This window comes from Stegostoma tigrinum, chromosome 15, assembly GCF_030684315.1.
Source record: "Stegostoma tigrinum isolate sSteTig4 chromosome 15, sSteTig4.hap1, whole genome shotgun sequence".
Classification (NCBI taxonomy): Eukaryota; Metazoa; Chordata; class Chondrichthyes; order Orectolobiformes; family Stegostomatidae; genus Stegostoma; species Stegostoma tigrinum.
In genome coordinates, this window is record NC_081368.1 from 56,736,997 (window position 1) to 56,761,834 (window position 24,838).

General features: G+C 39.3%; 1 long non-coding RNA gene across 1 annotated transcript; it reads right to left on the reverse strand.

Moving 5' to 3' along the window:
• Window positions 1-6,603: 6,603 nt before the first annotated feature.
• Window positions 6,604-15,107, reverse strand: LOC132210563 (uncharacterized). The gene is made up of 3 exons (XR_009446698.1): window positions 15,038-15,107; window positions 14,730-14,963; window positions 6,604-8,238 (listed from the first exon to the last, which is right to left on the reverse strand). It is a non-coding gene; the product is annotated as an uncharacterized LOC132210563 (long non-coding RNA).
• Window positions 15,108-24,838: the final 9,731 nt, after the last annotated feature.

A 24,838-nucleotide genomic window follows, 5' to 3' on the forward strand; every position in this document is an offset into this window, starting at 1 on the left:
AACAAAAACAGAAGTTGCTAAAAAAATTCTGTAGCTCTGACAGCATTTGTGGAGAGAAAACAGAGACAACATTTTCCAGTTCCTGTTGCCTAATGGTTGATTTTCTTGCATTTTCTTCTACCCACTGTCTTACTGAGTAAAGAAAGAGACATTCTGTTGAAGATTTTCCTCGCATTAGCACAGAATTATAAAATAGGAGCTCAAAGTGTAGAAATAACAGTTCAGCATATATATGAGAAAAGCCGGCAGAAAATAGAAGGAAATTTTAATGGGTCCTTTCCCAATGCGCTGGCTGTGAAAAATGCAGTCCCACAGGGGTCAGTTCTTGATCCACAGCTCACAATCGGTGTCTACAATTCAGATGAGGGAAGCAAAGACATGGTAGCTAATTCTGCAGATGATACCAAGAGAAGTCAGGAAGAATGCTGTGAAGAGGACAGAAAGGGGATAGATTTTTTTTTCTTTATTCAATCATGGGATGAGAGTGTTGCTGTTAGGCAGCATTTATTGCCCATCCCTAATTGCCAAGATGTCCACAGATAGAGATAGTTTGAGTGAGTGGACAATAATCTGGCAAATCAGATATAATATAACAAAATGTAAAAGTTGTTCGCTTTGGAAAAGCAGAATATTACTCAAATGGAGAACAATTGCATTGCATTTAGATTCTGAGCGATCACAGTGTCCTGGTTCTACCTTCAGGAAAAGTTAGAATGTAAAATACATAATTGAGAAATCAGATAGAATGCCATTCTTTATTACAAGAAGAGCTAAACATAAAAGCAAAGATGTTTCATTAATGCAGGGCATTGGTGAGATCACATCTTGAATACAGTGCGTACTTTTGGGCTCCTTATTTAAGGAAGAATGTCAATGTTTCAAGATGGTTCGAGAGGATATTTACAAGATTGACACCCAGAATGAATAAGTTGAGGGAAGTTTGGACAGATTGAGTTTGTTTTCCACTGGAGTTTAAAAGTGTAAGGGGTGATTTGATTGAAGTATGTAAGATTCTCAACGTCTTGACAAATGTGAACAAAGGAAAAATGGTCCCCCTTGTTAGTTAACCCAGAACTAGGGGAAATATTTTACAAATGAAAAGCCCCTTTAGTGCAGAGGTGAGGAGCTTTGTTTTTAATTTCTCCCCAGAATGGTGTGCAACACTGGAACTCTCTCAAAAGGCAGAGTAGATGGGGTGTTTAAATGTTTTTAAGGTGGAGTTAGATAGAATCTTGTCAGGCAAGAGACTCCCAAGATTCTAAAGTTAGATGGGAATGTGGAATTCAGAACACAAACAGATCATCTATGATTTTATTGTACAGCAGATGAGGATTGAGGATTCAAATGGCCTACTTCTGCTTCAAATTCATATCTTCCTTAATTTATAATAGCAAATCTAAAGTGAACTATTTGTTTATCATGAAAAAGCGATGCTGATTCTGTGTCAAATAAACACTGATCTTTACCAATTCAAGAACAATTGTCAATCATATCCGCATTCTTTGCTCATGCTATGTAAGTTGTTGTTCCCATTAGATTGAATATTCTGGTGATTCTGTCCCTGTGGGTGCATGTTAAAAAGCTTGGCTACATTTCACTTCTGCCAATTCTCAAATTCTGCAATACCAAGTGATAAATTGTTGTTTGTTTTGTTTCATCTTTGCTTCTCCCCAATACTTTCTTTCATTATTTCTGGTGCTATTTTTAATGAACTATAATTTCCTTTGGAAATTTCTTTCAGAGGTTTTTTTTGCTGCTGTATGATTGGGATGAGAACTTTGAATCAAAGGAGGAAACCATTGTGTCGCCAAAAACGGCTGAGACACTGTTTCGGAAAGCCTCTCTATATAATGCCACTATAGATAAGAAAAGGGATGTTTATACTACCACTCTTGTATGAGCTGCTGTGCTGCCAAATCTGCTACAGAATGATTTGTTGAAAACACTTAGGATGGCCATGGCTTTGCTCAAAAGGTGAGGATGGCAGGCCAACTAGCAGTTGTGCTTGGAAGTCGCTCCAAACTGCTTTTGGGGACATGTACTACTTCATCCTCATGAGCACCTTTTCCAGTCTTCTTCTCTGACTACCCTCTCACTCTTTTCTGTATTGAAAGAATATTGAAAATCTATTTGTATCAAAAGCATTGCTCCCCTTTCAGTTTTTCTTTGTTCCTCAATGTCTACTTGTGGGCATTTCAAATTTATTTAGTTCATGGTAAAACTTCCAAGTTTTTTTAATTCTTAATAGCATTTATCCACTCTGCACACTCAGCTTTTGCCGTGAAAGGAATGCCACTTGTCTTTTGAGATAATGGGAACTGCAGATGCTGGAGAATCCAAGATAATAAAGTGTGAAGCTGGATGAACACAGCAGGTCAAGCAGCATCTCAGGAGCACAAAAGCTGATGTGTCAGGCCTAGACCCTTCATCAGAGAGGGCGATGGGGTGAGGGTTCTGGAATAAATAGGGAGAGAGGGGAGGCGGACCGAAGATGGAGAGAAAAGAAAATAGGTAGAGAGGAGAGTATAGGTGGGGAGGTAGGGAGGTGAGAGGTCAGCCCGGGGAAGACGGACAGGTCAAGGAGGTGGGATGAGTTTAGTAGGTAGGAAATGGAGGTGTGGCTCGAGGTGGGAGGAAGGGATGGGTGAGAGGAAGAACAGGTTAGGGAGGCAGAGACAGGCTGGGCTGGTTTTGTGATGCAGTGGGGGGAGGGGACGAGCTGGGCTGGTTTTGGGATGCGGTGGGGGAAGGGGAGATTTTGAAGCTGGTGAAGTCCACATTGATACCATTGGGCAGCAGGGTTCCCAAGCGGAATATGAGTTGCTGTCCCTGCAACCTTCGGGTGGCATCCTTGTGGCACTGCAGGAGGCCCATGATGGACATGTCATCTGAAGAATAGGAGGGGGAGTTGAAATGGTTCGCGACTGGGAGGTGCGGTTGTTTATTGCGAACCGAGCGGAGGTGTTCTGCAAAGCGGTCCCCAAGCCTCCGCTTGGTTTCCCCACTTGTCTTGCTTTGTCTTTTGTCAGGATTTTATGGTGAAACCTCATTCACATGATCTTGATTAATTTGCTCCTTTGTTTCAAAATACTCTCTGTTTATTGCTAATCTCCAGTATTTCTAAATCACAGCTGATTTCAACTGAAAAAAAAACTGCATATACTGGAGATCTGAAATAAAAACAGAAATTACTGAAGAAGCCCAGGAGGCCTGCCAGCATGAATTAATTCCACTTTCATCCCACTGATGCTGCCAGATCTGCTGAATTTCTCCAGCAATTTCTGTTTTTGCTTAGACTGTAGCTGCTATTACCCTCACTCCAAAAATGCCAGAGCTTCCATTTGTTTGTGTTTCTAGATCGGTTATTAATCAGCCAAGAGATGCACTGCCTCTCATGGTTTTCCTTAGTTTAGATTATCTATTTTCATACACTCACCTTTTTCGTAGAAAATCTGCCTTCCTTATATTTTGATCTGAAATTCAGGCATCTCAACATGGATTATTTATGTATAAAGTTTAAATAAATCAAATGTAGATTTTAGATTACATTTGTAAGCCATGCAGCATTTCTCAGGTATTCTCCTTCGCTCCAAAAATTATTCTTTCTCATAACTAAGAAAGTAATAGATGGTTTCAGTTACTTGCATTTGACAGATGGTTCCCTGCTATGTGGTTTGAGATTTAGATTAGATTAGATTAGATTCTCTACAGTGTGGAAACAAGCCCTATGGCCCAACAAGTCCACACCGCCCCTTGAAGCATCCCACCCAGACCCATCCCCCTGTAAGCCACACGCCCCTGAGGACTACAGGCAATTTAGCATGGCCAATCCACCTAACCTGCACATCTTTGAACTGTGGGAGGAAACCGGAGCACCCGGAGGAAACCCACGCAGACAGGGGAAAATGTGCAAACGCCACACAGACTCAAAGTGACTTTTTTGACTAGTAATCCTTTGCTTCAATGTAATCATTATGCAGTTTGCTTGTTCAGAACTTTGACATTGTTTCATTAATCACCCTTTCATCTTCCCCTCTCTATGCATGCAGTTCTCCTAGGAGCTATTTTTTTAAACTGAATTGGCTGTATATTTTATGTAAATACGGAAAGAAAGCTTGACTTGTTCTGATTTGTAATCCTAAAACTCATCCTGAGTCTTGTTGTGCAGTGGAGCCTTAATCTACTACAAGCATGAGGTAAGTGCATCAGTAACAATTCACAGAGGACTGACAATGCTGGTTCTACACGTTAGAAAGTGCATTTAAAAAAATGTCAAACTATTAAACTTATTTCCTTGAGACAGAAAGAAAACAACAAAATATGGCACAGATATTGAAAGAAATAAAAGGGTTAGATTAGAGTGTAAAAAGCAAACTAATTAACTTGAACAAGGAGCACAGAAGTAGAAGTTTAACAAAAATTCACAAGCTTTGAGCAAATGGAAAGATCAAAGAAAACATTTGTCCCTGCAGGATAATGAACATGCAGAACCGAATCAGAGAAAGAGCCTGGATGTGAGTTTGCTCGCTGAGCTGGAAGGTTAGTTTTCAGACGTTTCGTCACCATTCTAGGTAACATCATCAGTGAGCCTCCGATGAAGCTCTTCGTCGGAGGCTCACTGATGATGTTACCTAGAATAGTGACGAAACGTCTGAAAACTAACCTTCCAGCTCAGCGAGCAAACTCATATCCAGAACCTCACCCTGAGCTACAAACCTTCTCAAAACTCGCTAGAGAAAGAGCCCTTCAAAATCCTGAAGATATTGATCGCACTGTGGAATTAGCCAAAATTTTTGTTTTATTTTGTTTGAATTAAATATATAAAGCCAAATTTTAACAAAAAATGGCTTTGGTTTTATTTCAAGAGGTTCTAATGTTTGTGCTCGCATGAGAATTCGCAGCAGTCTCAGCAAAATAACATATTAAATTATATTTGAAAATTAAATCCATGTTACTTGGGTGGCATTGAATCTAATTTTGCTTTTCAGTTGTGGAAAGTCATTATTGACCTTATTATGGATGAAAGATAATGGGAACTGCAGATGCTGGAGAATCCAAGATAACAAAGTGTGGACCTGGATGAACACAGCAGGCCAAGCAGCATCTTTTGTGCTCCTAAGATGCTGCTTGGCCTGCTGTGTTCACCCAGCTCCACACTTTGCTATCATTGACCTTATTTTACGCTTATTTCTTGGTTGGAAACATTGGCCAACCTTGAAATTGCATTGGTGTCGTGCCTGAATCCTACTCAACTACAAGACCAGTAGAAAACTCAAAGAAAAAGGTGAAGAATTGCACCTCCTCTATCTTTACAGTTTCCTGACTGTCTTGCAAGAAATTCTGCTTAGCCTTCACAAGATAGAGCAGAATAGTTCTCCCTTAATTTAAAACTTGCCGATGCTGCTCCGAACACATGCGCTCAGAGAATCATGGCTTATTCGTGCTCTACACTCTTGCATAACACAACAAACTGCATGAAACTCCCAAAGTAGCCGAAAATATTTCTTTTTAAGACTATTCAGACAGGTCACTTGCCCAAGGAGTTATTTGGTCACAAGCTTAATTTTGGGAGTTGGTATAGCTCTACATTTTTGTTCCTTCCCAATCTATTAAAAGGAGAGATTCTTCCACTCAGTTACATCAGAGTAGCAGGTTGCTGAATATAAAACTGCAAAAAGTTGTTGGTGCATTGGCCAGTTCATGTGTGCTCATCTATTTTAAATTGGAACTTCATTTTCTCATAGAAATAAAGAAAAAAATGACCAAAAAATGGTAGCTCCACTTTTAAGTACTTTCTCCTCAGATGGAAATAATATCCACTTTAAAAGGAGTAGTAGAATGAGCCAGAAACATGGCAGAGGAGCTGGGAAATCAGGATTTTCATTTTCATATCCTCCTTAGCATGGGTTTTCGATAACCAATCAAATTTTCATCTGTTGAAGAATAAAGTACTGCCACAAAACTGAGACCAAGATTCTGTGCTGTCTGTGTTATGAGCAGGGTGATTACATTTTTTGGAATTCTTGTTAACCTATTCTCGAGCTTGTCCAATTACAATGTTAAAACCACTTCTCTTGGCCAAAACAATCATCCCATTATTCTTTCTAAAGTCGGATTATGCATTGGCAGAAAAAATATGTACAAATTAATTTGTCTATTTAATTTGTATACTTCTGAAGCAGCAATTCTCTCTCTCGGTAATGAAAGCTCAAATGCATTCTGAAGTTCAAAGTCGACTGCAATTCTCCAACTCGCCAAGATAGTCTATACTCTCCAAGGAATTATCATCAATAATGAAGAAAAAAGTGAAAGATTCATTATGGTGATTGTTCAGTCATTCTCATCTTATCTAGTATGATTCACTCATGCTGAATTTCTTACTTAATGCTCAAGAACACAAATTGTATTTTGTCAATAGAAAATGCAATGTGCATTGCTCATAAATTGCTCATATCTTTGCCTCCGTGTCTTAGGAATGCATTTTATTATGTACATTTTATTGACAAATAGGAATTGATCATTTCCTTTAAAAATTCTAAGTTTAATAATCACTTGACAGTTCACTACATATCACTGTGACACCTCTGTAATTATAACCGCCAATAATTTATAACCATTAAACAATGGATCATCTTTGACACACAGAATGATTTTCTTCAGTAAATATCCACTTAAATGAGCATAGAAATTACAAAGTAAAACAAGGCCAAACCTTAGATTCCACAAAACACAAACATACAATGATGCCTCCACACTTCAGAAGATAAAAGCACCTCATAAAATGGACACAAAAATGAAAATTCTCACAGAAGCTTTCCAGTTAGCCATTATAGATTTGACAGTTATGGAGATCTGCAGCACAAACAGCCATTTCGTATGTGACAACCGCCTAATTATTTAATCTGATTTTTCAGCACTTGACACATAGCATCGAATGCTTTGCAAATGCAAGTCTGAATATGAATACTTCTTAAATATGTTGACGGCTCTTTTTTCCCCTCTACCACCTTTACCGTATTGACTTCCAGATTCCCACTAAACTCGGAGTGAATTATAATTTCTGTTGTTCCACGTCTAATTGATGATCATTGGTCAAAAGGCAACTTAGATTCACATTGTTATAATTTCAATTTGAGCGGAAGCAATAGTCTCACTGATCAAAATACCCAATATCTAGACCGATTTAAGCATTGAGACCAGATAGACAGTGAAGACTGATTCTCAGCTGTGCTCTTCTCAATATGTATAATGGTAGCATTGACAGAAAGCCAGCATAATAAACATTTCTGCAGGAAATATACACACCTACACAATGTATTATAAAGTTGTCAATGAAAAGTAATTCTGCGCTGTTTGTCACTACAAGAGTCTACAAGATACTGCGGAATCTAAGAACAATATAAGACATTAAGATTGAGATCTCAGAGACATCAAAACACATTACTTTACATCACCTTTCCAACTCTCTGCACATGTGTGTATAAAAACTGATGACTTTCTTGTAGATTCAGTGGAGTGGCCATAGAATTAGGTACCTGTAAGGTTATTAATAGTCTCCTCAGAGGTAATGATTACCCTTTGACAAGAAGCCAGCCGACACTCAACAACCACTGTCATTCCCTGGCTTCCAAATCCATCCTTGCAACTCATTCTATTTACTTAGTCTTCAGAGTCACCATGGTTGTTGGTCCAGTCTAGCTGTAATACCAGCAGTGGCCACTGCTCATGGGGATGCTGCTGGGTTGGACAGGTTGTTGGCACTCTGAATAGCTAGTATCTCTTGGAAGTGGATCATAATCTTCAAAAAGAGATAGAGACTGTGTTGCCCATCAGTTAATTGCCCAATAGCTATTGAATTGCATCCAACAGAAATGACCCTTTCTATCCAGGTCATTGTTGCAATTCCTCCATTGCCATTAATTTCACCCCTAGATCTTACCAAGAAGTGAATCTGCTGTTTGGAATAAACTCAATAAAGTCCCACTAACTAGAAAAAGTGACATAGATGAAAAAAAAACTACTTGCAATCCTGTTTACATTTTTGAAAAAATTGATTATGGAAAGTTGAAAGATTTTAAGTAAGAAAATGTCCATTTGAGACCTTGTCAGTCCAGTAGATATAAAGAAGTAGGAATTGATAATTCCAGATCTCCTATTGCATTCAGATAAAATCCATCATGGTGGTCCATCTTCACTGAAAGAGGCAATTCTTAGTGCTCCCACCTCATTGTTGTTCAACTGTGAAGTAAAGTATAGAAATTGAAAAGCAAGACATTTAAAAATCAAGTATTAGCATTATAGAGTCAAAGAGATATAGAGCATGGAAACAGACCCTTCAGTTCAACTTGCCCAGGCCAACCAGATATCCTGCATAAATCTAGTCCGATTTGCCAGCATTTGGCCCAATTTCCTCAAAACTGTTCTGGCTGGTCTACCCATTCAGATGCCTTTTAAACATTATAATCTTACTAGCCTCCACGACTTCCTCTGGACCCTCATTCCAAATATGCACCACAAATTGTCCCTTAGGTTCCTTTTATGGCTTTCCTTTCTCAACTTAAACCTGTGCCATCTAGCTTTGAACTCCCTAAGTGAGGGAAAAGAGCTTGTCCATTTAACCTAGTCATGGCCCTCATGATTTTATAAACATCCATAAAGTCACCCCTCAGATTCCGATGGTCTGGGGAAAATAGCTGCATTCTATTCAGCCCCTTCCTATAGCTCAAACCCTCCAACCCTGGGGCCTGGCAACAGCCTTGTAAATCTTTTCTGAGCCATTTCTGGTTTCGTAACATCCCTCCTATTGCAGGGAGACCATAAATGATCTAAAAAAAAGGAGTTTTATAATACTCAACCAGCGAAGTGAGAGAAAGGTGGAACGGAAATAAATAGGAGGAAATTGAATGAAAAAAAAGCAAAAGAACAGAAATAAAGCAATCAACTGCAATCATCGACAGTCAAATTCTTGGTCAAAAATTCCTTTGATTAACCTTCCTGCTTTCTTTCAATTTACTGGTCTAATGATTTTATTCTTACTGAAATACTCAGGATAATCTATGCTATTGTGTTTGATTTAATAGTTTTCTGAAACCATAAGTTGTTTCGACTTGGAAACATTGACCAGGATTTTCTGATGATCAGATCTGCCTGTCACACCCCTACACTCCTGGCCCAATTTCTCTCACCCTGCCCCAACCTATTATGAAAACTGCATCATCGCATTTTGCAATTTTGCATTCTGGCCTCTACCTACTTGCGACCTAACAGCTGATATTCTACTTACAGGTCACCCTATTCCTCTGGCATTCTATATATCTGGCATCCTGCATCCTACCTGTCTGATCCTGCTCAGCTGCACCCTATCTACCTGGCCCCGTCCCCAACTAGCACCCTGATTACCGGGCACCCCATCCCTTTACTCATCTGTTACTCTATCCTCCCAACACCCTTACCAACGCCCATCACATTTACCTTGTGTACTTTGTCTGATTATAGCTGTCAAAAATGTTTGTCAGGATCCCTTACATTTCACAATACTGCAGCTGACTGGTTTACTTTACCCGACAGTTCTATACTTTTAAATTCAGATTAGATGTATGGCTCCACATTTCTAAGAAAGAAATGAGTTCTGATGGAATCTCCACTCAGAAATACAGAGCTCACTTCTTTAAAGAATAAAGAATGTTTATCCATCATTTCATTGCTTTCTGGCTTACTTTGGCTTCCAATCTGAAATGCCGTGATTTTAAAATGTTCACTTTTACTTTTAAACCTTCTGAACTCCTGATATCTGATCCCCCTCAATGCCACCACCACTCAAAATCACTGCTATTCAACATTCCTGCCTGCTTTCAATAATAATGGCCTTTTGAGCATCACTTTATCATTAGCAGCATGAATTTAAGTGCCTAAATTGTACATCCTGAAATTTCCTCCCCGAAAAACTGATCCTTTCTTTTTTGTTTCCCTCTTTGAAATTCTCTTCAAGCCTTTGAGCAATCTTTTGCTGGATTTTTTGTGGATCAGTGTAGCATTTTAATTGTTAATGCTCCAAAGAAGTGTCATCGAAAATTTGATAAAATTAAACATCTTATATAAATACAAGTTGTTGTTGTCGAGAAGCATTCTTTTGTCACAAAATTATCATTGCCCTAAGGAATAAGCTAAACAATTCAAAGTGTTTCACTGCTGTTCATGTAATGCCGGCTGCCTTTACAAAATAAAACAAATACAACCTGAATTAGCTGATTTGTTTGCTTTGGGATTTGGTTCTCAAGCATACTGAGGTGACTGAAATGAAATCTTAGGTTATTGCAATCAAGATAATTGTTGTCCCCAGATAACATGCCCCCTTCACAGACACGTTTTGAAAAGCATTGTTTCTAAGTCATATGATAATGGGTCAATGTAATTATCGCAAGTCAATTTGAATCTATTTCCAAAATCTCTAATTATTATGTGGAATGGTTTATGTTTTGGTCCAATTGCATTTTAAACATAGAATTTGTGTGATTGACTGTCACACATCTTCTTAATTGAGACATAATATTAAGCAATTGTGAAACTTTTAAATTACAGTACCTTTGGCAATTGGCACCAGCTGTCTATTATTTGCAATTGTCCATATTTTCCAGATAGTCATTGTAATATGTAACATGTAGCCTTGTCTTATGTAGTCATTTGTCAATGGATTTTATCTGATGTATAGCCACATACTCTGCCAAACAAATCTTTCTGTTAAGTTTGATTTTATTTAAATATCAACAATCGACCAAAGCTACACAGACCTAATATTATTGTTCAAACGTTGAAGAATAATAACAAAGTTACAGATGCGAGAGACAAAAAACTGCAGATACTGGAATCCAAGATAGACAAATTTGAGGCTGGAAGAACATAGCAAGCCAGGCAGCATCTGGAGAAAAGGAGACATCAACATTTTGTGTGTTACCCTTCTTTAGATGTGAGAGTTGCTGGCACTGACATTGCAATAGTATTAGACATAGTGCGGTATCAAGGATAGCCAAGCAAAACTGAATTCGGTCCGAATAAGGAGGAAAATGCTCCACTGGTTTGAGTCATAGCCAGCTTAGAGAAACATGATTATGTTACTGGAGACCAATCATCTTCAAGCCAGGACATTACCTCGATGTTTCCCCGAGGTCAGTATCCCAGGTCCAAACATCTCCAGCAACTTAATAACAACTGTCTATCTACTAAAGTAAAAAAAAGGCATTTCCCAGATGACCACAGATGGAATGTTGTTATATTGGCTAAGTCTACAAGTAGGCATTACTGTGGAAGGAATGCTTGATATATAGATAGCAAGGTGTGGAGATGGATGAATACGGCAGGTTAGACAGCATCAGAGGAGAAGGAAAGCTGATGTTTTAGATCTGGGCCCTTCTGCAGAAGATCAGAAATGTCAAATTTCATGCTCCTCTGATGCTGCTGGGCCTGCTGTGTTCATCCAGCTCCACACCTTATTATCTCAGACTCTAGCATCGGCAGTTCCTACTATCTCTCTTGTTTGAGGGATATGCTGCCATCAATTCTCCTCTGCCTTTGTTTTAGAACATAGAACATAGAATATTACAGCACAGTACAGGCCCTTTGGCCCTCGATGTTGTGCCAACCTGTCATACCGATCCCAAGCCCATCTAACCTACACTATTCCATGTACGTCCATATACTTATCCAATGACGATTTAAATGTACCTAAAGTTGGCAAATCTACTACCATTGCAGGCAGAGCGTTCCATTCCTTACCACTCTCTGAGTAAAGAAACTACCTCTGACATCTGTCCTATATCTTTCACCCCTCAGTTTAAAGCTATACCCCCTCATGCTCGCTGTCACCATCCTAGGAAAAAGGCTCTCCCTATCCACCCTATCTAACCCTCTGATTATTTTATATGTTTCAATTAAGTCACCTCTCGAACTTCTTCTCTCTAATGAAAACAGCCTCAAGTCCCTCAGCCTTTCCTCGTAAGACCTTCCCTCCATACCAGGCAACATCCTAGTAAATCTCCTCTGCACCCTTTCCAAAGCTTCCACATCCTACTTATAATGCGGTAACCAGAACTGTACACAATACTCCAAGTACGGCCGCACCAGAGTTTTGTACAGCTGTAGCATAACCCGAGATCTCTCTGCTCATCTACACTACTAAGAATCTTACCATTAGGCCAGAACTTTGCCTTCCGGTTACTCCTACCAAAGTGCATCACCTCACACTTGTCTGCATTAAACTCCATTTGCCACCTCTCAGCCCAGCTCTGCAGCTTATTTATGTCTCTCTGCAACCTACAGCATCCTTCGTCACTATCCACAACTCCACCGACCTTAGTGTCGTCTGCAAATTTACTAACCTACCCTTCTACGCCCTCATCCAGGTTATTTATGAAAATGACAAACAGCAGTGGACCCAACACCGACACTTGCGATACACCACTAGTAACTGGTCTCCAGGATGAACATTTCCCATCAACCACCACCCTCTGTCTTCTTTCAGCAAGCCAATTTCTGATCCAAACTGCTATATCTCCCACAATTCCATTCCTCCACATTTTGTACAATAGCCTACTGTGGGGAACCTTATCGAATGCCTTGCTGAAATCCATATACACCACATCAACCGGTTTACTCTCATCTACCTGTTTGGTCACCTTCTCAAAGAACTCAATAAGGTTTGTGAGGCACAACCTTCCCTTCACAAAACCGTGCTGACCATCCCTAATCAATTTATTCTTTTTGAAATGATTATAAATCCTATCCCTTATAACCTTATCTAACACTTTACCAACAACTGAGGTAAGGTTTTGTCTTGGGCTTACCTAGTAATAAGTGGCAGAGGATACACCACCAGAGATTATCTACAGAAAAGACACTGTTCCTCAATGAGAAAGGTGTTTACTAACAAGAAATACAGCAACATTTGACCAGGGATAATAAATTAGTAATTAGGAAGTTGAGACAGATAAATCTGCTCTCTCTGAAAACTGGTATGGAAGTCCTCTCTATCCACAGATTGTATCCAATATCACTGGAATGGGTAGACTAAGGATAATATGAATAGTAATCCCTTCAAAACAATTACCTTGTACATATACTCTCCAAGTTTTCTTCCCCATTATACAGCCATGTACATAACATTACAGTTGACATTATCTATCTTCTGCTACATCTGACCTCAAATGCAAAAGTCTGTAAATTTAACTTTTTTTTTTCAGAAAACAATCGCTTCAGACTTGAAAGATTGGGAAGTCTCTTGCTTGAGGACTGATGACCCTAATTTTGATGTATGCATAAAATCTTTGCCAGATTATTTAAAAAAAAGTCTTGTGGATATCATTGGCAGAGGATGCATTCTTTATAGACATGATTGTTGGCCCATTACCTCATCTAGGGGACCGTCATACTTCTGAATTTCCGTCCTGAAAGTTAGGAATAAGCACTTTCTTCCTTTAATGGCTTAAATTTCTGATTCAGGAAGTAACTTTCTAATTGGGAGAGGCAGTCCTTTCTTTTTCTGTAACCTGGCTACATAGATCAGGCACTTTCTTCAAACATGTATTGGATCAATGGACATTGGTCTGACTCTTCGGAGTCATATGCACTTTATACTGTCGGATTGGTGATCAGACTAGACACCTTAATCCATCCAATAGGGCTGTTTGGTTCATGCTGAAGTAAATCTTCTCAGACTGTCATTCATTGGATTTTTGGAAGTTTGCTACTCACTCAGCATTCACTGGCATTGAACATTCTGCTTTAGAAGAAAAGGGATTGAACATTTTCATCACTCCTGTGACGTTTGTAACTTCCTCAATGTTCACAATATTCAACAAGTTTTTTTTAATCAATCTGACAAATTTAAATCAAGAATTCCAACAAATCTTATGAACTCTGATCACAAAGCTCTATTTTCAGACTTTTCCATTATTCTGTGGAGGTAATTAATTAATTGTCAATGGATTCACCTGAAAACAACTTCTCTGTTAAATCTCTCTTTAAAAAAATGTTATTTGGTCTACATTGAAGTAATTATCATCACTTTTAGTCATCCTTAAATGTGCTTGAATTCTTTGTTATTATTATCTGTTATAACTGCATTACTAATTTCTCTGTTGTAATTTATTACAGGCTTTATAATGCATCTCTGCACAGCTTACTTAATTTTCCAAGTTTTAACACGCTCTTGTAGTGGTCCACATGTCGATTACCTGTTTCATCTCGAGTTTTAGCCTGCATTCTGCTAATAAAATGAAGTTTTCCCACTTCCTATTTGAAACAATGTATTTTTCCCCACTTTTCACATTCTCCAAACTAAGCACTTCCCTGTTTATTTTTGTAAAAATCTCTCTATCTGCAACCTTTAGAAATCTTTATAAACTGTGAAGTTCACAGCTTAATTATTAAATCCTGATCCTTTTAAGTGTTTTTTTTCTATTTTTTTTCTTTCTTTTGGTGCACTCTTTCACCAGTAAAGAGGTCTTGGTAAATTTCACTGTTTAAATGTGCTAATTTTCACATTAACTAAATTCTGAGGCCTTCCTAATTCAGCAGCTTACTTTCTAGCCGAGCCACTGTTTGTTGCAGTTGTATCTCATCAAGCCTCATGTTCATAATAGCAATGCATGTTGTCAGAGGTGGCATTTTCTTCCAAACTGCCTTTCACTTCTGGTCTTTGTGCTGTTTTTACTACTCCTTTTTCTTCTTTAGCTTACCTCCTGTAGCTTTCAGTTATTCCTTATAGGCACTTGAATGCCGATGTCTCTATGCATTTTCAATACGTGACTTTTCTCTCTTTTTACCAGCCCACTGACTTGGCTCGTCGTCTCCTTTTTTTAAAAAAGAGTGTTGGGCTTGTCTTTTTGCTGTTTCCATTGTTGCTGTCACTCTCTCTCTCGCCTGCTAGCGAACAATTCAACTGATAATAGGAACTGCCGATGCTGGAGAATCTGAGATAACAAGGTGTAGAGTTAATGATTAAATTTTTTTTAACGCGGTAATGCTTTCAAAGTGGTCGACTCACCTTCATAATTGTTTTTTCTTCTGACTCTGCAGGGCTTTCTGTCCTTATGGTCGGGTCAGATCTGTAGCACTGCCGTCACATGGTATTTTCCCATATGATCACGGTTGGGCCCTGTGATACTTACCACCTCCACTAGTGTTTGGTACTGAGAGAGGGTTGTTTGAGGTAGTTCACTGTCAAAAATCGTCTTTTGTCTTTGCTTTGTTTTGAGCTATTTAATGATTAATGGTGCAAAATATGCCACGGCAGACATTTCATAAAAGATGCAATGTTGACTGCGTGAGAGTAATGGATTACAACTACACTTGATCAGGCATAATTACTACCTCAGGGACCTGGTCAAGTCATATCTCCTTCTTCTGAAAGTTGAGGAACTCCTTATCTGCACTCAAAGACTATGTGGTGTCAGTAGGATTGTTGGGGCTAATGTAACAAAACACCAACTCTGTCAAAAACACTACTTATGCATCAAGAAATGGGAATATTCGGTGATAATGACTGCACTATTGTATTCAATTGTATTCGCAAACCCTCAGATACTGAAACACTTCATACTTGCAGCAAAATAAGAAAAACAAAAAAGACAATGAGAGAATCTAAACAATGCCCCATGACTTTCTGCGTCCTTAATATCGCTGAATTCTCCCCCCACCCTGCTGCTGTCAATTTCCTGGGGCTAATATTGGCTAAAAACCTAGTTGAACCAACCATGTAAATACTGTTACTGCAATGCTGGTCAGAGAATGCTATTGCATATAACTCACCTCCTTACTTCTCAGAGTCTGCCGACCAGTTACAAGGTGCAAGTCTGTGAGTGTAATATTCTCTAGAGATAGTAGGAACTGCAGATGCTGGAAAAACTGAGATAACAAGGTGTAGAGCTGGATGAACACAGCATGAACACAGAACCAAGCAGCATCAGAGGAGCAGGAAAGCTTGATATTTCAGGTCGGGACCCTTCTTCATAAATGGGGGAGGGGAAGAAAATTCTGAAATATGTAGGGATTGGGGGGGAGTGGATAGAAGATGGATAAAGCAGAAGTCAGGTGGAGAGGAGACAGACTGGTCAAAGAGGAAGGGGTGAAGCCAGTAAAAGGTGAGAGTAGGTGGGGAGTTAGGGAGGGGATAAGGTCAATCCAGGGAGGATGGACAGGTCAAGGAGGCGGGATGAGGTCATAAGGTAGGAGATGGGGGTGGGGCTGGAGGTGGGTGGGACGGATAGGTTGGGGGAAGGACAGGTGAGGGAGGTGGGGGCAAGCTGGGTTGGTTTTGGGTTGTGGTAAGGGGAGGGGAGATTTTGAAGCTTGTGAAGTTCACATTGATATCATTGGGCTGCAGAGTTCCCAAGCAGAATATGAAGTGCTGTTCCTGCAACCTTCGGGTGGCATCATTGTGGCACTGCAGGAGGCATGGACATGTCGTCTGAGGAATGGCAGGGAGAGTTGAAATGGTTCACGACTGGGAGGTGCAGTTGTTTATTGCGAACCGAGCGTAGGTGTTCTGCAAAGCAGTCCCCAAGCATTTGTTTGGTTTCCCCAATGTAGAAGAGGCCACACCGGGAAAGTGGATGTGCAGGTGAACATTTGCTTGATACGGAAAGTCTTCTTGGGGCCTGCGATAGAGCTGAAGGGGGAGGTGTAGGGGCAGGTGTAGCACTTCCTGCGGTTGCAGGGGAAGGTGCCGGGTGTGGTGGGGCTGGAGGGGAGTGTGGAGCGGAGAAAGTAGACCCTCCTGGAAAACAGATAAGGGTGGGGAGGGAAAAATGTCTTTGGTGGTGGGGTCAGATTGCAGATGGCGGAAGTGTCAGAGGATGACGTGTTGGATCTGGAGGTTGGTGGGGTCGTACGTGAGGACAAGGGGTATTCTATTTTTGTTGTTATTCCGGGGAGGGGGAGTGAGGCATGAGTTGCAGTAAATGCCGGAGACACAATCGAGGGCATTCTCGACCATTGAAGGTTGCAGGAACAGCACTTCATATTCCGCTTGGGAACACTGCAGCCCAATATCAATGTGGACTTCACAAGCTTCAAAATCTCCCCTCCCCTTACCACAACCCAAAACCAGCCCAGCTTGTCCCTGCCTACCTAACCTCTCCTTCCCCCCACCTATCTCCTCCTCCCACTTCAAGCCCCACCCCCATCTTCTACCTTATGACCTCATCCTGCCCTCTTGACCTGTCCATCTTCTGTGGACTGACCCAACTCCTCCCTAACTCCCCACCTACACTCACCTTTACTGACACCATCCCCACCTCTTTGACCTATCTGTCTCCTCTCCACCTATCTTCTCCTCTATCCATCTTAGATCCGCCTCCCCCTCTCTCCCTATTTATTTCAGAACTGCCTTCCCCTCCCCCATTTCTGAAGACGGTCCTTGGCCCAAAACGTCAGCTTCCCTGCTCCTCTGATGCTGCATAGTCTGCTGTGTTCACCCAGCTCTACACCTTGTTATTTCTGTAATATTCTCTACTTGCTTAGTTACAAATGACAACTACAAGACTCAGAAGCTCAGCACTGTTCAGAATAAAACAGTCTGTATGTTTGGAGCCCCAAACTACACCTTAAACATCAATTCCTTCACCACAATCACCTAGCGACAGCACTGCAAACCATTTAAAATCTGCACTGCAGTAAATTACAAGCATTGATTACAGCTTCTTCTATGTCAAAAGACAAAGACACCAAATGCATAGCAACACTAACTGTAACTCCCCTCTCACCCTTTAAGTCATACACCTTCCAGGCTTTGATCTATACTGCTATTCCTTCAATTTCACATGATCAAAATCCTGGACATAATTATCTAACAACTCTAAGTTGTAAATCTCTTAGATTAACTGCAACTGCAATTAGGAATGACCACCAAATGCTTCCCTTGCCACTGGTACTTCGATGCAACGAATGAAAATAAAGAAAAGCACAATTTCTCAATTTTACAATTGAACACTTTCAGTCATGTTTATTTATTCATCTAGCATCATGTAGAACATAGAACACAGACCACAGAACAGTACAGCACAGTATTGGTCCTTCGGCCCACGGTGTTGCGCCGACCTATTATCCTACTAAGATCAGTTTACCTTGCATACCCTACATTATACTATCATCCAAGTGTCTTTCCAAGGATTGCTTAACTGTGTCTAAACTATCTGACTCCACTCCACTGCCGGCAGTGCATTCCATATGCCCACCACTCTCTGTGTAAAGAAAATAGGGATATGGAGGGACAGTGATTGATAGCTAAGCAGTCTGAACATCAGTCTCCATGTAACTTCCAGCAGATTCAGCTGTGCTAATTTGAGAGCTAAAATCCGATTGAGGCTTTGTAGAAAGCAAATAAGCGGATCTCATGCATCATGGAAGCTATTTTATGGCATCTCAGAACTTTCACAGAAATGTTACCAGGTGTTTGCTCCTATTTTGAATCATAATTGCTATGATCATCATAGGCACCTCCGTAAGAATATGAGTTAATAAAATGTTGCTCCCAGGACTCATTCAGTCAATGGCAACATCATTGTCAAAGGAGCTCCAGAGAAACTTGTGGAAACAGTTTTGATCATGGCAGTGATGATTTGATTGAGAGGTTGAAGACTAGAGGTTTTACCAGGTAATAAATTGTTCAAAATCATAAGGATTCTACATTCCAAACAACCCTTCATATTTACTCACCAGCATCACTGTGCAAAAGGGATTTTACACAGATCTGCATCAGATTTTTTTAAGGTGCAAAATATGATCAGTAAATGGAATTTGGTAATTTTCACAGAAAATAATTTGTGTCCTTTTTTTCAGAATCCCTTTTGAATCTTTCGTAGTGCAATGTTTTTGTAAATGTTTGTTTACCCATTGATAAGCATTCTTAGGACTAGGTTTCACTTCAGTTTGAAGCATAAAAAGTCTTTCAGATAGGAAAATCAATGCAAATTGAAATAGGCATGTTAAGCTGCAAATATTTTCTATTAGCTAATAAAGAACAGAAGATAACAGCCACAAGAAAATGCACAAACAGTTTACAATTCATGTGGTCGTTCCTCATACTCAAGGCAAATGTATTGGATCTTCTATTTATTTGCTCCACCATTTCATTTGAGTACGGACCAATCCAAATTACACTCTCTTCATATCATCCAGTAAACTTGTAAATTATTTGCTCATGTGATGATATTTGAATGTTACAATTCTAAAATAACCTGCCTCTGTAAATCTACTCTTCAAGATCCCTGCCAGGAAGCATAAAAAATTTATGCATTTTCATATTCAATATTTAATGCAAATTTTCTTCTATTGACCATAGTAAAGGGTATTTCTTTCAATGTGGTCCAAGCAAACAAAATAATTTTGTCTGCCAAATTTACCCCAGGATTGGATGCATGCATTCTTCCCATCTCTAATGTGTGAACAGTCATTAATTAGGCACATATTTACATACACCTTCTTTTCAGTATCATGTGGGTATTCTATTTCCTGTCACCTAATCACTTCAAGGAGAATGACAGGTTATGAAACTTGACACTCAAATATTTACCTGGAATACTGGTTCTGTAGCAACCAAACTCATTCATTAAGGAAATCAACTGAACAGTTTCCAATCATTCATAGAAAGCCACTTTTATTCAAAGGTGAAGTCAATAGGATAACACTTTACATTTGCACATATGATGCAGGCATCAGTGCCTAGGCCTGCATTAATTGCACATCTATAATTGTCCTGGACAAGGTTATGTTGAGCTGCCTTCTTGAACTATGGTCAGAAATCGCACGGCACCAGGTTATAGCCCTACAGGTTTATTTGAAGCCACAAGAGCGCTTTCAGAGCGCTTTCCCCTATGTCAGGTGAAGAGGCAGTGCTTCAAAAGCTTGTGATCGCAAATAAACTGATTGGATTATAATCAGGTGTCGTGTGACTTCTGACCTTGTCCACCCCGGTTCAATACCAGCACCTCCACTTCTTGAACCATCACAGTCCTTTGCTTAGAAGAAAATCTATAATGCTGGAAGGAAACACATTTCAGCAGCTTGATCTGGCAAAAGTGAAGGAATGACAATATAGTCCCAAGTCATGTTGGGGTGTGACTTAGAGGGAACGTTGTAAATGATCATGTTCTCCGATATCTCTGTTTGTATCTAAGTGACAGAGGTAGCACGTTTTGAAGGTGGAATCAGAGAACCCTTAGTGAATTACTAATGTGCACCTTGTAGATGGTACATACTGCTGCTGCAACGATGCTGAAGGGAATGAATGCTGAAAGTGGTGAATGTGTTCTCAATCAAGCACACTGCTTTACCTTGGATTGTGTCAAGCTTCTTGAGTGTTCATCCATACAAGTAAGGCGTATTGCATCGCATTCCTTACTTGAGGCTCAGGGATGGTGAAAGGCTTTTGGGAAGTCAAAAGTTGAGTTACTTGCTGCAGGATTCCTAGCCTTTGATCTACTCTTGTAGTCATTGTATTTACATGGAAAATTCGCGGTTGAGTTTCTGGTCAATGTTAACCCATCGGATGTTGATACTGGGGGATTCAGTGACGCCATGGATTGAAAAGAAGTAATGGTTAACTTCTTTCACACAGGAAATGATCATTGTCTGACAGTTGCTGCTTATCAGCACTTGTTCTCCCTTAGCTAGATATTGTACAGAATTTTGCTGCATATTGCAATGGACTGCTTCATTACCTGACAAGTCATGAATGATGATGAACATTGTAAAATCATCAGTGAACATCCCCCCTTTTGACCTTGTAACAAAGCAAAGGTCATTAGATCAAGGAGATTAACATACGTGAAGGGTTTGTCTGGTAACTTGGTAGTGTCCCTAGCTTTGAGGTAGGAGGCCTAGTTTCAAAACCTATCCACTCCAGAATGAGTGTTAACTTTGTCGAACAGGTTGATGAGAAACTATCTACCTGATATTGGTAACCTAGATCCTGACTTACCCTGATCCTAATCAGTTCAAAGTGAACAGAATACCTCCATGCATCATCCCACTCTGAATAATCAGCAGCTGACAAAGCACCGGAGATATTAAAAACATGAATTTCTGCCAGTGCTAATTAAAGCATTATTAACAAAATATCCCCATAAACCTTGGTACAAATTGGACTATGTTGTTGGGAATACTATGCAGAGATTAATTTTAAATGATAATGAAATACAGCCTCCAGGGCACTGAGGTGCAGGAATAGTCGAATCAGAATATATTTCTTCCTCCAATACTAGACCACAAAAATAGGAGTGTGGCGTCAACTTGTGCAGTTGAATATAATGAAATGAAATTGATCTGTGAAATTCATTTTCCAACAGATTTAAATAAAACAAGGTTGTCTTTTAGTTAACACACTTAACATTTGTTTTAATTCTTACTTGGACCACAAGGGAGCAAGGAAACAAAGTTCTAGAATGATGGAAGCTTAAGATTTTCCTGATGTGCCAAGGTTAAAACTGATTATTGGCCCAATATTACTGGAGGCCCGTGACCTGCACTTGAAAGTCTGCTGCTGTCAATGTGGTACACTAAATTGCTGAACAAACTGAATAAATAACAAATAAATTTGTATAATGAAATAGCTGGTTATTATTTTCTTCCTCAATCAAACTGAGAAAAGCATCTTATTTCATATTTACACAATACACATTGTCAAGTTGTTGAGAATTGTCAATAATCAATTGCTGGTCAAGGATTTGCACATAAACATTCATCCAGGCAAAAGAATTTGATCACACTTCTAACTTGTACCTTGTTCAGTGGTAATGTCTTGACCTACTGATAGAAGATAGCCTTTGGGGAGTTAGGTTTTGATTGATAAATAACATTCCTTCTTTGAGACCTCCAGATTTATTTTTTAAGTGTGGCTGCTGCCATTTTTCTCTTTTCTAAGAACATATTCTTGTTCTGGTGCCACTTACCAGCTTCAGAATGAAGTTTAGCCTTTGAAGTGTTGAACTTGCTTTTTTTTTGCTGCTGCCCCAGCTGCTGCTGTCACTCACTATTGGTGAGTATGTTGCAACTGAATATTGACTATTTGCCTCTTCTTGAAGCACCTATATGCTTATTTTATATTTTGTTTTGCTTCTAAGTCTTCTGGATTTTCCCTGTCTATGATGTGGGTATGGTTTGTACTATTTAAACCTTACGATACTTTTTCCAAACAACCACGCCCAGTACTTTGTGATATTTGCCTTCCCCACCAGTATATGGTACAGGATGACGGCTGTTCAAAGTAGTTACTGCCATCAATCCTCCTTTGTCTTTGCTTTATTTTGGGTATATCTAGTGATTGGTGGTAGAGGATACACTGCTGTAGTGGAGACACACTGTTCTTAAATAACAAAAAAGGTTTTGCTACAAATAAATACAGCTTGATTCAGTTCAACACGATTACAGGACTTAAGGAAATTGAGACAAATCCCTGAGAATGCATGGAAAGAATTATTTGTCATGACCCACAGACTGTGTGAAATATCAGTGGGATAGGTGGTGGTAATGCACATGAACATTAAACTCTTCAGAGCCATTACATTATGCAACATTACTCGCTGAAGAATTCATAGTCTTTGACCGGTTCAGTATTCACACTTTCTTTATCAGTGTCAGGTCAATGGTAAATCACAAGATGTTATTGGAAACTTCGTGAGGTTAATGCTGTTGAATGCCAAGGATGATTGTTAACTTCTTCCTTCTGGAAACGGTCATTGCCTGGCACTCATGTCATGAATGTTGCTTAGTACTTCTCAGACCAAGCTTGAGTAATGTCCAGACATTGTTACATACAGATACATGTTTCTTCAGGATCTAGGGCATGACAATTGGCACTGAACACTGTAATCATGCATGAACATTCCCACTCTTTACCTTCTGAGGGAGGGAAGGTCATTGATAAAGCAGCAGAAGATCATTAGGTCCAACACACTATTCTGAAGGACTGCTATGGAGATGCCATTGGCCTGAGGTCTGTATTTTGCACAAGCTCAGTAAAACTTCAAACTGTGAAGAATTCTTCTGATTCCTGTGGAACTCAGTTTTCTTAGAGCTTCTTACTCCCAGAGAAGCTTATATACTGCCTTATGTACTGCCACTCTCTCCATACCTCCTCAATTAAGCTGTCTTTTCCATGTGTGGACGAAGGCTGTCATGAGGTCTGGAGTCGAGTCAAATCCAAACTGAGCATTGGTGAGTTGCGTTAGTGTCATTTGATTGTATGCCAATGAAAACTTCAATTAATTTGTTGATTTTTGAGACTTGTCTGAATGAGCTGCAATTGATTAGATGAGATTTGTCCTACTTTATTAAGCAGGAGAGAGCTTGAAATTTTTCAGTACAGCTGGAGAGATGGCTGTGTTATAGCTGCACTAGAACAGAATGGCTAGAAGAATCGTTAGCTCTGGAGTCTTCAATACTACTAAGTCCCACAGTGCCCTTTCTTTCCCATTGAGGTCAAATATATTTTGCTTCACCTTCTATAAAATTAGGTACAAACACAGATTTTTAGTTAAATCCAAATCATCCTCTGCCCTACTACCTTTTCTTTCTTATTTTACTCTAAGATTTATGTCAAACAAGTTATATTGCCTCATTTCCCTATTTCCTTGGAGTTCAAGACTTCTAAATTCAACTCGTTTTAGTTTTTCTATCTCATCTCTTTCCAGTTTTATTTTCATTTCATTCACTTCTCTTTCCATTGCTCTTTTCTGCTCTTCATTTTCTAAATCAAATTTGAACTGAATCTTAGGGTGTTTCAGTAGTGATATCTCCCATTTAGATTTTCCCAATTCTAAATGCAGGATAATTGCTTAAATCTGCCATCATTGCAAGATCTGTTGCTATTTTAAATTTAAGCTTATTCACTAACTCTTGCAATCTAGCTTGTATCAAAGATTTTAAGTAATCTACTCTTTTATGCTTCCTACTCCCAGAACAGCCAAAGCAGTTTTGAAATTCCAAATCTGTGCAATAAATGCCACAATTACTCCTAATTTCTGTATAATTCCCCTGCATATCTGTTTATTTAAACATTTATAGATCTCGCTTAAGTTCAAAAGATTTCAAATTTGCCAAGTGCCTCAAACCCCATCCCTATGATCCCAGCTCATGTTTATACTGGTCGATTCAGTTCCGAGAGTCAAACATGGATTTATGAACAATATGTTTAATTACTTTAACAATATAGTCCGCATTGAAAACATTCACATGATTCTGGTAATGTACTTTTAGTGAAACTGACGTAAGTTTGTTGCACAAAATAGTTTTTTTAATAAAAGCTATTTATATAGAAGAACAATTTTGAAACATATTACTTAAACAGCAATAAAAAAGACTCAACCCATTTGTCAGAAATATCTTTACAGCCTCTCAAACCTCGTGAAGTATCATTTCTATATTCACTTTAAAATTCATTAGAGAACTGACATTCAAACACTTCCTTTTGAAAATTTTCTGCACATTCCCCAGATAGCCATTACTATCTTTCCCCAAGATGGACTTACCTGACATGAAGGAGAGGTCGACATCCCTCTGGCAACTAAAACTAAACCATCCAGAGAAGCTCACCTCACCACATAAACTGTTAAAAGAAGTGAGAAGAGTGCTTTAACCTGCCAGCCACCCCATTCTGTTATAAAGGGGAGGTTAAATGAAATGAACTCCTGACAGTCACTCGATAATCAACAAGTAATAATTGGCTTTGCTAACTCTAACAGTGAACAAATTAAGAAAGCTACTAATAAACCAAACAATTCCCCCCTTTTAAGTACTAACTATTCTTGAATAAAACAAAATTCTAATGGTGCGCTATTCCAATAGATAT